Source organism: Pleurodeles waltl, chromosome 10 (genome assembly GCF_031143425.1).
Source record: "Pleurodeles waltl isolate 20211129_DDA chromosome 10, aPleWal1.hap1.20221129, whole genome shotgun sequence".
NCBI classification, from domain to species: domain Eukaryota; kingdom Metazoa; phylum Chordata; class Amphibia; order Caudata; family Salamandridae; genus Pleurodeles; species Pleurodeles waltl.
The window spans coordinates 733,050,977-733,066,421 of record NC_090449.1 but is presented as its reverse complement, the minus strand read 5'-3'; the positions used below and the strand labels follow the sequence as shown (position 1 = coordinate 733,066,421).

Below are 15,445 nucleotides of genomic sequence, written 5' to 3'. Positions count from 1 at the left end.
TGAGAGTTTGTCCAGTAGGAGAGGATGATCAACTCCAGCAAATGTATACTGAACATCATCTAGTATGGTTACTGCATTGAACTCCTGAAATCTCCTCTAAATATGAAACCAAAAAACAGAATACTTACAAATGAAGATGTCTAACATCTGTGGCAGGAGTTGGAGGAGCTCCTACAGACAACCAATAGAAAAGATACCAAAGGCAGAGATTAAACAGGAAATCTACTCTGTATTTCAGATTCTTAAATTCCTAAAAAGAAAAATTGAGAATGACCGCACTCCAAGATATTATCCCGCAGCTGTGGGGGGGGTGTGGAGGGAGCTATATTAATTGCGATAGTAGATGTGAAGGACACCTAGCTACATGTGCCTATTAACAAAGAAGCACAAAAGATTGCTTATTGTGAGCCAGGAATAATATCAATTCAAGATACCCATTTTTAGTATAAAGCTAGCACCATGGTGTTAACAAAATGTTTGGCTGCAATAGTGACCTACCCTAGAAGAAGTGTACCCTCAACTTGCCAACTGGCCTGTGGAAGCAAGCGCATTCACGTGGTGCCAAAGAAGCATGAAGACAGTCATGTCACGCAGCACAAACTGGGCTTCTCAAATTTAGAAAAGTTCTCACTAATACTGGAGAGGGAAAAGGTCTTTGTAGAATCCTGACTATGCTACGGAGGCTAAAACCTTCCCCACAGCCAAATAGATCTCGGCATTGACGAAGCAAGCTTGCCTTTACCTAAAGGGGCAGTCTGACTGTAAGAACAATGGCAAAACTGATGGCCTCCATTCTGTTGCTCCCATATGCCAGGTTACATACGAGACCAAGTCAAGAATGACTACAGAATTAGTGGTCCCAGACAACGGGGCAGTTAAACTCTAGGGATTGTTACACAGAGGGTACATAAGGAAATAGTGTTGGTGGAACTGGAACTAGCAATGTAACAGTAGGCAGACCCTTTGTACAACCAACTCCATTAGGACCACCCCCCCACAGATGCATCCCACACTGAATGGGGATCACATATGGGGGACACTCAACACCTGGGGCTTGTGGAAAATGAGGGAGGCAGTACAATACAAAAATGTGTTAGAACTAAAGATATTTTTTCTAGCTTTAAAGGCCTTTTAAAAACAAGTAGCAGTAATGACTGTATAAATCCAAATACACAATGTTTTACTTCAAATTGTGGATGGACAATGCGATATGAACGGTCTAAACTAGCTTAAGACATTTAAAAATGGGCTATCCAGAAACCGATGACCTTGATAGCAATACATCTCCCTGATATAAAAAACATGAAGGCAGTCAGACTAAGAAGATAAGTGAATGTCCCTCACAAATTGGAGTGTACACCAAAAGTAGACCCGTTTGCAACACAAAAACCTTCAAAATGTCAAACCTCCAGGCACCTATCTGTCCTTGGGGAATGCCCGAACAGAATGGCCAGGGAAATTTAAGAATGCTTTTCCCTCAATGCCAATGATACAATTTGTAATAAGCAAGTGCAGACAGTCGTGCATGACGCTAATCTTGATAGCCTTTCAAGGAGTAACACAAACCTGGTATCAGACCTAATGTAAATATCACGGAGGATAATACATTTCCTAGCCATGCAAGATTTTGTTTCACCTGGAGCCAAGGAGCCTCGGCCTACCAGCTTTCTCCTAAAGACTCCGGACGTCTGTGGCTCTCAATTGTGAGACCCAAATGTTTATATTCTAAGGGAAGCTAGAAGACCAAGGACAAAAATGTTATACACCTAAAGTGAAGAGTCCTGCTATGGATCACGGATATTCTTTTTGACTATAGAACATAAGGTAAGTTATTCAATACCTAACATAGAAAAAGTACTCTTCAATAACTGTCCTGCTGTCCGCTGTAGTGGCATACACAAGGTGACACACCGCTTGTTTTGGTACACCAGTCATTAAACGAGTCCTGCAGGGAACCAGTCCAGAGTGTCTTTCTTCAAGGAAGACTGCAGAAACGAGTGATCTCTAAGCCTCCTGTATAGTTAAAATTCTCTGGTACTAAGGACCTTTTTCACAGCTGGACCAATCAGTTGTGCATTCAGCCAGCCCTTCGTTTAGAGGATGTTGTAAATCCTACCCAGGACATGACTGTGACTTAACACTCAGTAAGCCTTGAAAAATACCTGGCCTGCATGTTGGGAAGGGGCGAGACAAGTGTTGGCTGTTTGTGTAACAAGGACTGTTAAATATAGTAAACGGAGCTGTGACTTTTGCCCTGAAGAAGGTGACAATGTTTTAATTTACATGAAAACTGGAACAATGTACATGTGTATATAACAAGAATAATGTGTACATGCATGGAATCTCATCAGCCTAGGGGGCACATCTTTGCAGAATATAAAGGTAAAAGTAAAATAAATGATTACTTATGCCGAAAATCACTTTCCACTTAAGTATCAAGATTTAATCCAAGAGAATAGCTCCACCCAGATGTGCACTAACGTTAATTTGGTAGTTACAATTAATGAAGGGACCCTTTGAACCACTGAATAAAGCAGAACAAAAGTTCCTAATAATAAAAACAGCATCCCTAATAGCCGTTTAATCACTATGCAGGGTAAACGAGTTAGCAAAAACACAGGAACCCTACTTACAGATCCACAAAGACATCAATCCATATTTCCTGTTAAAAGTTAACATCACCTCACATTTCCATGTGAATGACAGTCAAACTACCAGGTTTTTCTAAAAACTGAAGAAAAGCTCTCCATAACCTGAACGTCCGTAGGGCAGTCATTTTAGCTAGAATAAACTAAACAAATCAAGAACGCAATCAAGTTGCTAGTTTCTCATATAAGCGAACATCAGCTCACCGGAAACCGAAGGCACCATCGCACAGTGAATAGTTAAAAAAAAAAAAAAAAAAAAAAAAAAAAAAAGGTAGGCTTTCAGTTGGAAAGAATGATTGGAGCCCATTACATAACGAAAAAATACTTGTTTGCTGTGAAAGCAAGGGTGGCTATTATTGACAAATATTTGACATTTCGAGAATAGGTTACTCGAGTTATGGGTATAGGATTATCTACTGAATATTTCATTATTCCTTCAGATTCTCCATGATGAATTTAATATTTGAAGAAAAAGGACTTGATCTGGGGGTTTGGTCGAACTCTCCTCGTTAGACCTCTAAGAGCTGAATCTAACTCCAAGATCAGTCAAAAGCAGTGAGCACGATTTGCTCACTTTACGTATCTCACTAACCTCATTGGTTTGGTTGCCTTGGTATTATCCAAATAAGCAACCAGAAAAACAAAAGAACAATGTCTGTATGTCACTGTAAAGTCTTTATGAAGACTATATCAACCCTAGGTGGCAACTGCATCTTGGGACCCAAGAATATAGCCTTTGATTGTGTATTTTAGTACATAGGTCCCTGTTGTCCATTTAGCGGACTCTCATAGAAACCAGCTGCTGATGAACATTTGCAATGCAAGATCCGATTAAAGCATTATCAGCGTAGAGGATAAGGGGATTAATCTTGTCATAAGTAGGAAAGCTACATAACCTTGTATCAGTGACTTAGCATAAAAATGGATGTTCTCAAGAGGTGCAAATCACAAATGTGTTTTCTACTCCTTGATACTGTAACTTTACCAGATTGGCCTTGGGAACCAAATCTTAAATTAGCTGACGTTTTGATATGCAAACCAATTAAGATATTAAGTTGTGAAGTTCTAAAGTCTATCATCCACTGTACATTAAATCTTCTGTTGATTAAAACAACCAAAAGCTGATGTTGAGCCCATAAATGCAAGCACTAAGGTGTTGTTTTTGACAGGGACAACCTTTAAAGCCTTGCAAAGGATTTACACAGGTTGGTGTGTGTTTAAGATTGCGTAAATTTAATTTTATTAAATGTCATTTTAGTAATTCGCAAATTAGAAATAACAAAGGCAGTGAAGTAGCTGGATGCCAGTGAAGCCCAATAAAAACTATTCAAGGTGGTTTATTCATGTGGTAACACATAAGTTGAACAGTTCTGCTTGTCCTCAGCAGGGTATGCGATCTAGCTCGGGCCTTGTCTGCAGTATTTTCTAGGTTATATCCTGTGTGGATTCTACAGATAGTTTTTCAATTTAGAATATCTATTTCCCGGTTATCATATTGCTTGTCCAGATTTGTTCATACCTCTTGATGTTCCCAAGGCTTTTGTACTGAACCCTCTCAGCTGCCAGGAATCAGTCAATTCTTTTGGTCAGTCCTCGAGCATTAGTATTGTATTGATACTCTGTTTTCTGGAGATGACCCTCTTTGCTCTAATAACTTTGATTTGCTAGAGTGTTTTGATACCGGTTTAGATATGAGGCTTCCACCTTCCTAGATGCATGGTCTTATCGATCACTTGCTTCATTCCCCTCCTTGCTTCATAGTTTAAATTTGGTGGAAGTCAGGGCCTTGCACGAGGTGGAGAGCTGTATGGCAAGGATATTAAGTTGATGTAGCCAGTTGACTGTTTTTCTAATGGTGAGTCGTCTGTCTTGCCTCTGAATTACCCAGTACACACTGAAAGCATGTCTGAGTTCTATATACATAAGGTTTGGAAGTTGTGCGTAGTTTCTTCATTTAAGCTCTATGAATGGAACCATATCATCTACACCCTAGGCTCAGCACCCCATACCTCTCTCCCCACACCTTGTTCCCCACAAGTAGGTCTGCCTGTATCATCCCAATTTCTAAAACTGGTCCGATCTTTTAGGCTTATGGTTACCTATAGTGATATTCTTGGAGTGTGCCTGCTTGCTTATTTCATCTCCTTTGTGTTTATGCTATGGTGTGAGCACAGTTGGTGACCCACACAAGCTGGTTCTAATATTTAGGCCTCATACAATACATAGGCATATACCTTCTTTCTCATAATTTGTCTTTGTTGTGTTTTCCAAGGATGTGGAGCCTCTGCATTCACATCATTAACTTGAGCACCTTGGCAATACTTTGTTATATTTGGTAAGACAATACTGCCCTTTTATTTGGAGCTCTGCTGTTACCAGAGTAACAATTCACCCCCTTCCCCCGCTTCTCCCACCCTCCATCCACAAACACAGCATCAGTAACGTTCTAATCAATTTGTCTGCCTTACTGAAAAACACTTCAGGTATCTTGTATGGCAGATTCTGTGATATATAAAGCTGCCTCAAAGCTCTAACAGTTTTTTTTTTTTTAATGTTGCTCTGCCCAGGAGGGTATGCGGAGTGTCTACTCCAATGTACAGTCACTTCCTAAAGCCAATTGAGGGTCGAAGGTGTCCGAGCACTGTTTGTGGTTCTGTAGAGATCCACATCCCTAGATATTTAAAGTGGTCATGTTCCATCTTTGGAGCTGTTGTTTTCTTCGGGAATTGTAGAGCCCATGATTAACCAGATGGACCTCACAGAGCTAAAACAGCTAAAGGTAGAAATGCGAATTCCGGGAAATTGGGGAAAAAAAAACAATTTCAACAATTTTCTGAAGTTTCATTCTGACTGTTTTCCTTATATGCTCTGGGAGAGCATTCCACAGCTTGGGGACCAAGAACATGGAATGCCCCCCACTCCTGGTTTTCATATACCTAGGTACTTCAAATCATTGCTGGCTGGTGTAGTGAAGTGATCTATTGGGGTCATACACAGTGAAAAATTTCTGAATCCATCTAGGACCCTTTTGATACATCGCTTGAAGGGCCATGCAAAGTGCTTTAAAATAAATTATTTTAGCCACTGGTAACCTGTGCAGAATGTTGTCTGGGAATTTTCAACTGTATGCGAGCTGCGGCATTCGAAATAACCCGAAGTCTTTTTGTGGCCAGCTTGGGACTTCGGAAATAAAGAAAATTCTCATAGTCCAGTCGAAATATAAATAACCCTTTCACTACAATCCCTCGCGAGAATTCAGGAAGACATCCCAGCATCTTTGTCAAGGTGCTTAACATGCTGAAGTAAGTACCTGCCAGTTTTTTTTTGGTTTAACATTTCAGAACTGTTTGGGTAATGATCTGCAATTAAGCAGGTACAATTGCCGTCACTGGCTGTTACTCCCCTCTCCTTCTGGCATTGTATTCGTTACTTTTGGCTATGTCAGTTTAACTTCACACTCCCCACATGTCCGGTCTCTTATTAATGGGGTACCTGCACTGCCTTTCAGAAGCGATATTGAATGGCCGCAGCTCTTCTGTTGTGTAGCTCAGCCTGCGCTGGGATCCCGAATAATGTCTAGATTTCTCAAATCTGTTGTCCCGACAGGTTTTCATCAAGTTTTGCTGTATATGGCAAAATGTCGTCTGCAAGGCTTTCTTTTCTGGCACCCATTTCTACCCTCTGGAGCATCTGTATACATCATCTTGGCTAAAGATTTGTTTAATGCAATTGGATATGAGGGCATCCGGCATATGTGTTTCCTACCCTGCGCATTGGGAAGCATCTAGACTGTTATTATTTTTGCTGCTGGCTACAGAGCAGCTTTATCCAAGTTATGAGGTGGATTTCAAAACTCTTACTCGCTATGTGAAACCTTAAACTTCATTCCACACATTCAAAAACCTTGTTTGCATCTAAAGATGCAAAGCCTGTCAGCTTTTTTTTACTGTATTGGCCTATTGATGGTCATTCTGAAGCCTCCAAGTCCTCTAGTGGAATCAAATGCTGTGAAACCAGATTAATCTGTATGAGCTAGATAATGATTACAGGTGTTAAACAATTGGCCAGCTCCTTGGCCCATATTTTCTTTTTTCTCTGTTTGGTAAGTCAGTTGATATGACATGCATTCCTCCTTCATCTTTGATCCTTGAGGGTAAGGACTATAGTGTCGGTTTGAAGGTCAGTTTGCATAGAGCCCTCAGTGAAAGAATCTAAAAACCTTTTCCGCATTGACTTGGGTGTTCATTTGTGGAAGTCCAGGGTTAGAGCATATGGGCCCTGGGGCCTTACCAACTGCACTTGCAACAATGCAGTCTTTATTTCATCTACTGTTACGACTTCCTCCAGGTCATATCCTAGAGCTCTAGCTAGTTGATTATTCCAGATTGTGCTACTTTTCTTCCTATGCCTTGTCTTTCTCTCCATCCTTTGTTGCCACTGTTGTGTGCTCCCTTTCTTTGCAAGGCAACCACACACTACCTTTAGAGTTGGTCCTAAACATCTTCAGTATTTAGGAAGGAGCATATCCGTTGTGCTGGCAACAGCAGCATGTACTTAAGTTCCTTTCCTTAAGGGCTTTTTTTCAAAACTACATCAAAGCAGCATCTGTCATTGTCCCACCAGGGTGGTGAGTGGAAAGAGGGACAGTTGTATTTCGTTGAACCTTGCATTCTTGGTCCTTTAGGAATCCTGTCCCTATCTTGATAGTTGAAACGTCTAGCTGTGTTGATCCTGCATGAATGTGTGGGAGTGGACAAGAAGCAGGCTTTGCGTTTTGGTTGTGCACTGGGCACCTCTGAGCCGTTTTTACTGTAGAGAAAACTTGACATACGTTGTAGGTTTAAGGAACTTACTTATCTAGTTCTCCATGAACAGATCCACATAGACTCCTCTCGCTCTAGAATTCTTACTAGTCTGATGTTCTACTGAGACCCCCTTCTGTGTCTAGAAGGTGGGGTTGTGTAGCTATTTCTGGTGACTTAAGATGGTATCTAAGGGTTTTACTTCTGAACTGGTTACCAGTAGGTTGCATTCAATGTTCCATCCTTTCATTAATTTTCTGGATATTTCACTTCCCTGTTCATTGCAAATCTTGTAACCCAGTGTTACATTTTTCCTCACAGCCAGTGATGTCTCCATCAGAGTTCATCCCTGTTCCTTCTGTGATGTTACTAGGGTCTCTGTTATCATGGGGCTTGTCCTGTAGGATTGCATATTTGTCCAGCTGGTGTTGCTAGCAGGCTTAGTGCCTCTCTACTGCCTCATTACTCGTCTCCTATGAGTCCTCAAACTGTTTTCCAGGCCCCTGATCTGTGTTTCAGCATTACAGATTGCAGATTCAATGGGTGTTCCAGCAGTGCCACAGGGCCCTTGCATTCACATGGGTCAAGTGACCTTGACTCTCCCATACCACCCCCGCCCAAATCCAACAACATGAGTTTGCTGAAACACACTTATGAAGATTGTGACTGGAAGAGCCTAAGGAATACACATTACCTTAATGTAACCTTCATTGTGATATTTGGAGGGGTGTCTAGGACTCTAGTAGATGCATCAAAACGTCTGTCAAAGCATCATCTACACCACTGATGTGTTAACGGGAGAACAAATTATTTTTTACCTTTCTTAATATAAAAGTAATGTATCAATCCTTGCTCATTCACTATTTGGGTTGGCTTTCGATAGTCTACTAATTGTAAAGCGTAGAAAAATTGGGTATCCAGGCCTGCCGGAGACAACTGTATTTAATGCTCTGTCAAAATCTTCGCTATGGGGAAGAACTGCCACTGTTTTCAAAACTACTGATTCGTTATTTAATGAAGCCTCTAATTTTTCACTAAGTCCCATCAATGTTTAGTTCTTACTGTTCTTTTGTATTTGACCTTCTTGGGGGGAGGTGGGAGTTCTTTCATGGGGTCAGTGGGTCTTTGTAAGGCTGTGGGCGTAGCTACCTTCAGCTAATATAAAATGGACCCCACTAGGCAGTCTTCTTGAGTTTGCAGGTGAGGGTGGCTGAAATTACAGCCACTGTAATGATTGATTTTGAAGTGGGCCAAAAGCAGCCAAGAGCTGAAAGGAACTTTCCGTTATCCAGCACCTTCAACAGTTCTTGCAATTTCTGATGGTGGGGGGTGAAATTGGGGAGTAGGTTTATTCCCCACTACTTTCAGCTTGTCACATGCAATATATCCCAGGTTTTCAGGAAGTGAGGGAGAAAAGTGGTTCGTCAAGGTGTTTATTTATTTTTTTGTTATTTTGTTTTTTGCACTCAGCACAATTTCACACACTCACCTTTTTAGAGGTGGGTTAACCAACAAATTAAGAGGGTAGGTTGAGCCAAACGTCTGGCTTGGCTGTAATAGACGAGCTCACAAGCATACACTTGAATGTTTTGGATGTAAATTGTGCAGCAAACCGTGCAGCAAACATCCTTTTTTAACATATATATCTATATATATCTTAAAAATTAGAGGTGAATTTCATTCACATATGGAAGCATTGTACCTTAGCCTATCAGATTATATTACTGCATTGAGAGACATGTATTAAAAATGATGGTTCACTAATGGCATTATTGTTTCAAAACTAAGAGGCAGGTCAGTTTGCCATGAATAGCCTGCTTATGGCTTGTATTCCTATTCTTGATGGAGCAGCATTATCGTCTTAAATCAAATATAAACGGATTTTTGTACAGCACTCATCCTTAACTTGCGCACTTAAGTGGCAGTCATGTAGTAGTGCATGGCATGTTTGTCTGCTGCTTTGTTGCAAGATGCGTAATCCAGAATTCAGTCCAGCAGCAACAATAGTTTGTCAGTTTATTTTCATGTCAGTGAATAGATATCAGTCAGTCCTGTTCTGGGAGCGTGAACATGTGAAAGCAGCACTTGCAAGATCAATTTTGCTGATGGAGTGTTCAACCCCCCAAAAAAGAATCACAATTTCACTGAACATTAATTTGCATAACACGTGGAAAGGGAAGTGTGGGAACAGAGGCAACCGAATGATACGTTATTGTAGGCAGCAATGCACCGCACCTTGTTAGTACAGTGGCTCAGGTTAACTTGGCTGACTCTGACAACGTAGCAGAACTTTGGTCACCAGCTGCATCCTATATTTAATACCTGACCTACTCTGGTCTTTGCATGGCAGGCTGACAGCTGCTACTGGCTCGGGTCAGTCCACATACAACTATGACTCAGTGCTGTTCACCTCACAGATTAGAAATTGTTTTAAAACTTTGGCCTCTAAATGTGATGCCTAGCAGAACTAGATCAGTCAGCGAGAAGACTCTTGGGATGAGTGACATCAATCCTTATGCAGGGCTTCTTCCTGCAAAGCCTGAGTCTACATCTGTTGGCTGCACCTCTTCCTACTTAACTACACCACAGACTGCCGTGAAGATGAACAACTATGCAACTGTAAGCCTTATGTCAATGTGTCATTCCTGTTGCATGCACACTGGACCTCAAGGAAGTGCTAGGTTGCCTGACCTTTACTACATGTGATTGTGAATCATCCTTGCGTTGTTCATTATATTATTTATTTGTACTGTCCTTTACTATTTATCATTATAATGGAGGTTGCAAAGTAGGTGGGGTAGGGCAGAGTCCCAATTGAGAAGCGACCACTGGCAGTTATGCACTGACTTTAGAAAATCACCACTTTGTTGTCTACACATCTGGTAGTTCTTTCTGATTATCTACAGCAGCACCTTCGACAACAGGCGGCTCCTGCTGGGAAGAGTGATGTGCTTCCAGGAGAAGGAACAAAGGAAATTGGTGGTGGGAGGAAGTGTGACCTCCTTTAGCAGAACGGCCACTTGACGATGACCACAGATTTCCCAGCTTCAAAGAGGCTCCTGCTTCAGTGAAGCAGATGGTGGTCACCTCTTAACCTGCACGCTCCTTTGTGTAGGCAGACAGACTGACATCTCCTCCAGATGGCAAACCCCATTGCAGAACCGTTTTTCCAGGAGGAGTGGCTTATAGTGCTGGGTGCACCCTAGGGTTCCATACGGTAAGAAGACTTGTGCCATCTTTGATTCAGGAAGAGAAGGGTAATCTAGGTGTTTTTTTTTGTTTTTTTTTCCTGGCCAAACCACCAGGGAAGTGATAAGTGGGAAGAGTTGCCCCATGGGAATTGTTTCCCCATTGGCTAGTAAGTCCTCTCATTCCACAAAATAAGTTATCATGAAAGTGGCACCGCTGGCTCTCAGTCCTCAGATCCCTACTCGACTGGAGAGCAGAAAGAAAACTTTCCTGTTGCTCTCTGGACCTAGCAAAGGCTGGCCGTATTAGACTAGACAATACCTGCTACATGCAAGGGACCCGCAAAGAGGACTGTGCCTGCTGTGCCCACTGTGCTAAAGAACTCTACCTGTGCCAGGACAGAAGTGACTTCTAGGGCTAGGTAGCTAGCCCCTTATTAATCAGAAGGACCTTTTAAGTTAAAGAAGCCTGCTTCCACAGGAGCCCAACTGCCCAGGAACGCCAACCCATCAATGGATGCCGAAGTGCAGCCTGGGAGACAGTCCTAACCGTCGAGGTGCTCCCAAGGTCGCTGGACCTGTGACCGAAGTCAGAGTGGACACTGGACACCAGACGAGAAAAAATAGTTAACCCGCAAGGAACTGAGACCACTGTAACCAGGAGACCAGTTGATTAGTTGTAGCTGGGCCTGTGCTGAATTCCACTGGTGCATCGTGGGAGATCAAATCCTAGGGCTCGAGATGACCCACGACACTCTTGTATTGCTGATGTCCCTAAATAGATTTTTAGTTGTTTTGGTGGCTATCTAAAGGTGAAGAAGCTCTGTTTTTTTAAATTGATGTCAGATTTGTATTGGGTCTTGTTTCTTAGTTGACTGTTATGTTACTTCGAAATGCTTTACACTTGTTACTTTAACTATGCCTGTAAAGAAATGGCTCCCTGTTGCAGTTACCCCCCCACTTTTTGCCTGATACTGATGCTGACTTGACTGAGAAGAGTGCTGGGACCCTGCTAACCAGGCCCCAGCACCAGTGTTCCTTCACCTAAAATGTACCATTGTATCCACAATTGGCACACCCTGGCATTCAGATAAGTCCCTTGTAACTGGTACTTCTAGTACCAAGGGCCCTGATGCCAAGGAAGGTCTCTAAGGGCTGCAGCATGTCTTATGCCACCCTAGAGACCCCTCACTCAGCACAGACACACTGCTTACAAGCCTGTGTGTGCTAGTGAGAACAAAATGAGTAAGTCGACATGGCACTCCCCTCAGGGTGCCATGCCAGCCTCTCACTGCCTATGCAGTATAGGTAAGACACCCCTCTAGCAGGCCTTACAGCCCTAAGGCAGGGTGCACTATACCATAGGTGAGGGTACCAGTGCATGAGCACTGTGCCCCTACAGTGTCTAAACAAAACCTTAGACATTGTAAGTGCAGGGTAGCCATAAGAGTATATGGTCTGGGAGTCTGTTTTACACGAACTCCACAGCACCATAATGGCTACACTGAAAACTGGGAAGTTTGGTATCAAACTTCTCAGCACAATAAATGCACACTGATGCCAGTGTACATTTTATTGTAAAATACACCCCAGAGGGCACCTTAAGGTGCCCCCTGAAACTTAAACGACTATCTGTGTAGGCTGACTAGTTTTAGCAGCCTGCCACAAACCGAGACATGTTGCTGGCCCCATGGGGAGAGTGCCTTTGTCACTCTGAGGCCAGTAACAAAGCCTGCACTGGGTGGAGATGCTAACACCTCCCCCAGGCAGGAATTGTCACACCTGGCGGTGAGCCTCAAAGGCCCACCTCCTTTGTGCCAACCCAGCAGGACACTCCAGCTAGTGGAGTTGCCCGCCCCCTCCGGCCAGGCCCCACTTTTGGCGGCAAGGCCGGAGAAGATAATGAGAATAACAAGGAGGAGTCACTGGCCAGTCAGGACAGCCCCTAAGGTGTCCTGAGCTGAGGTGACTCTAACTTTTAGAAATCCTCCATCTTGCAGATGGAGGATTCCCCCAATAGGGTTAGGATTGTGACCCCCTCCCCTTGGGAGGAGGCACAAAGAGGGTGTACCCACCCTCCGGGCTAGTAGCCATTGGCTACTAACCCCCCAGACCTAAACACGCCCTTAAATTTAGTATTTAAGGGCTACCCTGAACCCTAGAAAAATTAGATTCCTGCAACTACAAGAAGAAGGACTGCCCAGCTGAAAACCCCTGCAGAGGAAGACCAGAAGACGACAACTGCCTTGGCTCCAGAAACTCACCGGCCTGTCTCCTGCCTTCCAAAGATCCTGCTCCAGCGACGCCTTCCAAAGGGACCAGCGACCTCGACATCCTCTGAGGACTGCCCCTGCTTCGAAAAGACAAGAAACTCCCGAGGACAGCGGACCTGCTCCAAGAAAGGCTGCAACTTTGTTTCCAGCAGCCTTGAAAGAACCCTGCAAGCTCCCCGCAAGAAGCGTGAGACTTGCAACACTGCACCCGGCGACCCCGACTCGGCTGGTGGAGATCCAACACCTCAGGAGGGACCCCAGGACTACTCTGATACTGTGAGTACCAAAACCTGTCCCCCCTGAGTTCCCACAGCGCCGCCTGCAGAGGGAATCCCGATGCTTCCCCTGACCGCGACTCTTTGAATCCAAAGTCCCGACGCCTGGGAGAGACCCTGCACCCGCAGCCCCCAGGACCTGAAGGACCGGACTTTCACTGGAGAAGTGACCCCCAGGAGTCCCTCTCCCTTGCCCAAGTGGAGGTTTCCCCGAGGAACCCCCCCCTTGCCTGCCTGCAGCGCTGAAGAGATCCCGAGATCTCTCATAGACTAACATTGCGAACCCGACGCCTGTTTCTACACTGCACCCGGCCGCCCCCGCGCTGCTGAGGGTGAAATTTCTGTGTGGGCTTGTGTCCCCCCCGGTGCCCTACAAAACCCCCCTGGTCTGCCCTCCGAAGACGCGGGTACTTACCTGCAAGCAGACCGGAACCGGGGCACCCCCTTCTCTCCATTCTAGCCTATGTGTTTTGGGCACCACTTTGAACTCTGCACCTGACCGGCCCTGAGCTGCTGGTGTGGTGACTTTGGGGTTGCTCTGAACCCCCAACGGTGGGCTACCTTGGACCAAGAACTGAACCCTGTAAGTGTCTTACTTACCTGGTAAAACTAACAAAAACTTACCTCCCCCAGGAACTGTGAAAATTGCACTAAGTGTCCACTTTTAAAACAGCTATTTGTCAATAACTCGTAAAGTATACATGCAATTTTTATGATTTAAAGTTCCTAAAGTACTTACCTGCAATACCTTTCAAATGAGATATTACATGTAGAATTTGAACCTGTGGTTCTTAAAATAAACTAAGAAAAGATATTTTTCTATAACAAAACCTATTGGCTGGATTTGTCTCTGAGTGTGTGTACCTCATTTATTGTCTATGTGTATGTACAACAAATGCTTAACACTACTCCTTGGATAAGCCTACTGCTCGACCACACTACCACAAAATAGAGCATTAGTATTATCTATTTTTACCACTATTTTACCTCTAAGGGGAACCCTTGGACTCTGTGCATGCTATTCCTTACTTTGAAATAGCACATACAGAGCCAACTTCCTACAATGCCCAACTGCTCTGTGCCATAGCTACCCAGGGCTGAGCGAAATGTTTTATTAAATAACCTGACTTGGCTGAATAGAGAATGACCTGATATAGTGAGCTTTCACAATCTCACCATGTAATAATCCACTTTTCTGTCCTGTATTTTTGTGTGAAGGAGACCAGAATAAATCACCACCTAAGCAAGCACTCTGTAGTCATCTACAGTGTGCAGTGTCACTTACATACTTTCTAACAGCAACTTTAGAAAGAATGCCAGCAAAATAGCTGGTATTTAAAGTGAATATAAATAATAAATAAAATGCATCCCACTTTGAACCACCAGATTTGACACTGAAGAGAGAACTAAATTAGGCACATATGAACAAGCTTTGTGCAGGCACTCGAACTGATTGAAGCCAATGGGTCAATTGGCCTTACCCACTGCCCCATGATGAATGCTATTGTTTGAGTAAACAAAACGTTAAGGACTATTTTTCAATTGAGTGACAATTAACAGACCAGTGGGTAAAGAGTGCTAACCGAATGTTAGTCTGTCTCTATCGGTCGTTAACAATACTGCTGAAGCTCACCGGTTAGTTATCTCGCGTAGCTACAACTTGTACCCTAAAGTACCTAGCTCACGCCGGAGCCTTGCACAGTTCTGTCATCAATGATGTCATTACAAGTGTTGCAGTTGTTATCAATGATGTTGTAGAATTTCATGAGTGATGTAATAAATGAGGTAATTGGCAGCCCATGGGTAGGGCCCGAGAAAAGGCGACATTTCTATTGTGTACATTGTTTTTTTTTATGTGTAGTATTCAGTTGAATAAATTAAAGTACTTTTTCTTTAAAAAAAAAAAAAAAAGCACTCAAAATGCTTAATGACTCTTAATACATCTTTGTCAGTGTTTTTACCATTAATTTAACTCATTTAGCTGCATTCATTCATTCTTTTGGCTTCACTTTCCTGACGTATGCTGTTGACACTTCATTCCTGATGCAAGAAAGTGTTAGTAACTCCAGGAATGTCTAACTTCAGTTGAATGTTTGACCAGTAACCGTTTGAATATGAATGCAGATAAAATAAGCATTTGTTTATAGGGAATCATCCTTATTTGTGGATCTCAGTCACTGATCCTTAACCCAACATCAGCCGCCCGCTACTGTGAGCAGAAATACTGGTGTTACCAACGCTGATCTTTTCTTCTGTTTG

General features: G+C 43.2%; 1 protein-coding gene across 19 annotated transcripts in view; it reads left to right on the top strand.

The window, feature by feature from the left end:
• The window catches only part of SVIL (supervillin), a 601,346-nt gene that overhangs the window by 362,877 nt on the left and 223,024 nt on the right, over positions 1–15,445 (top strand). The window lies entirely within an intron of this gene.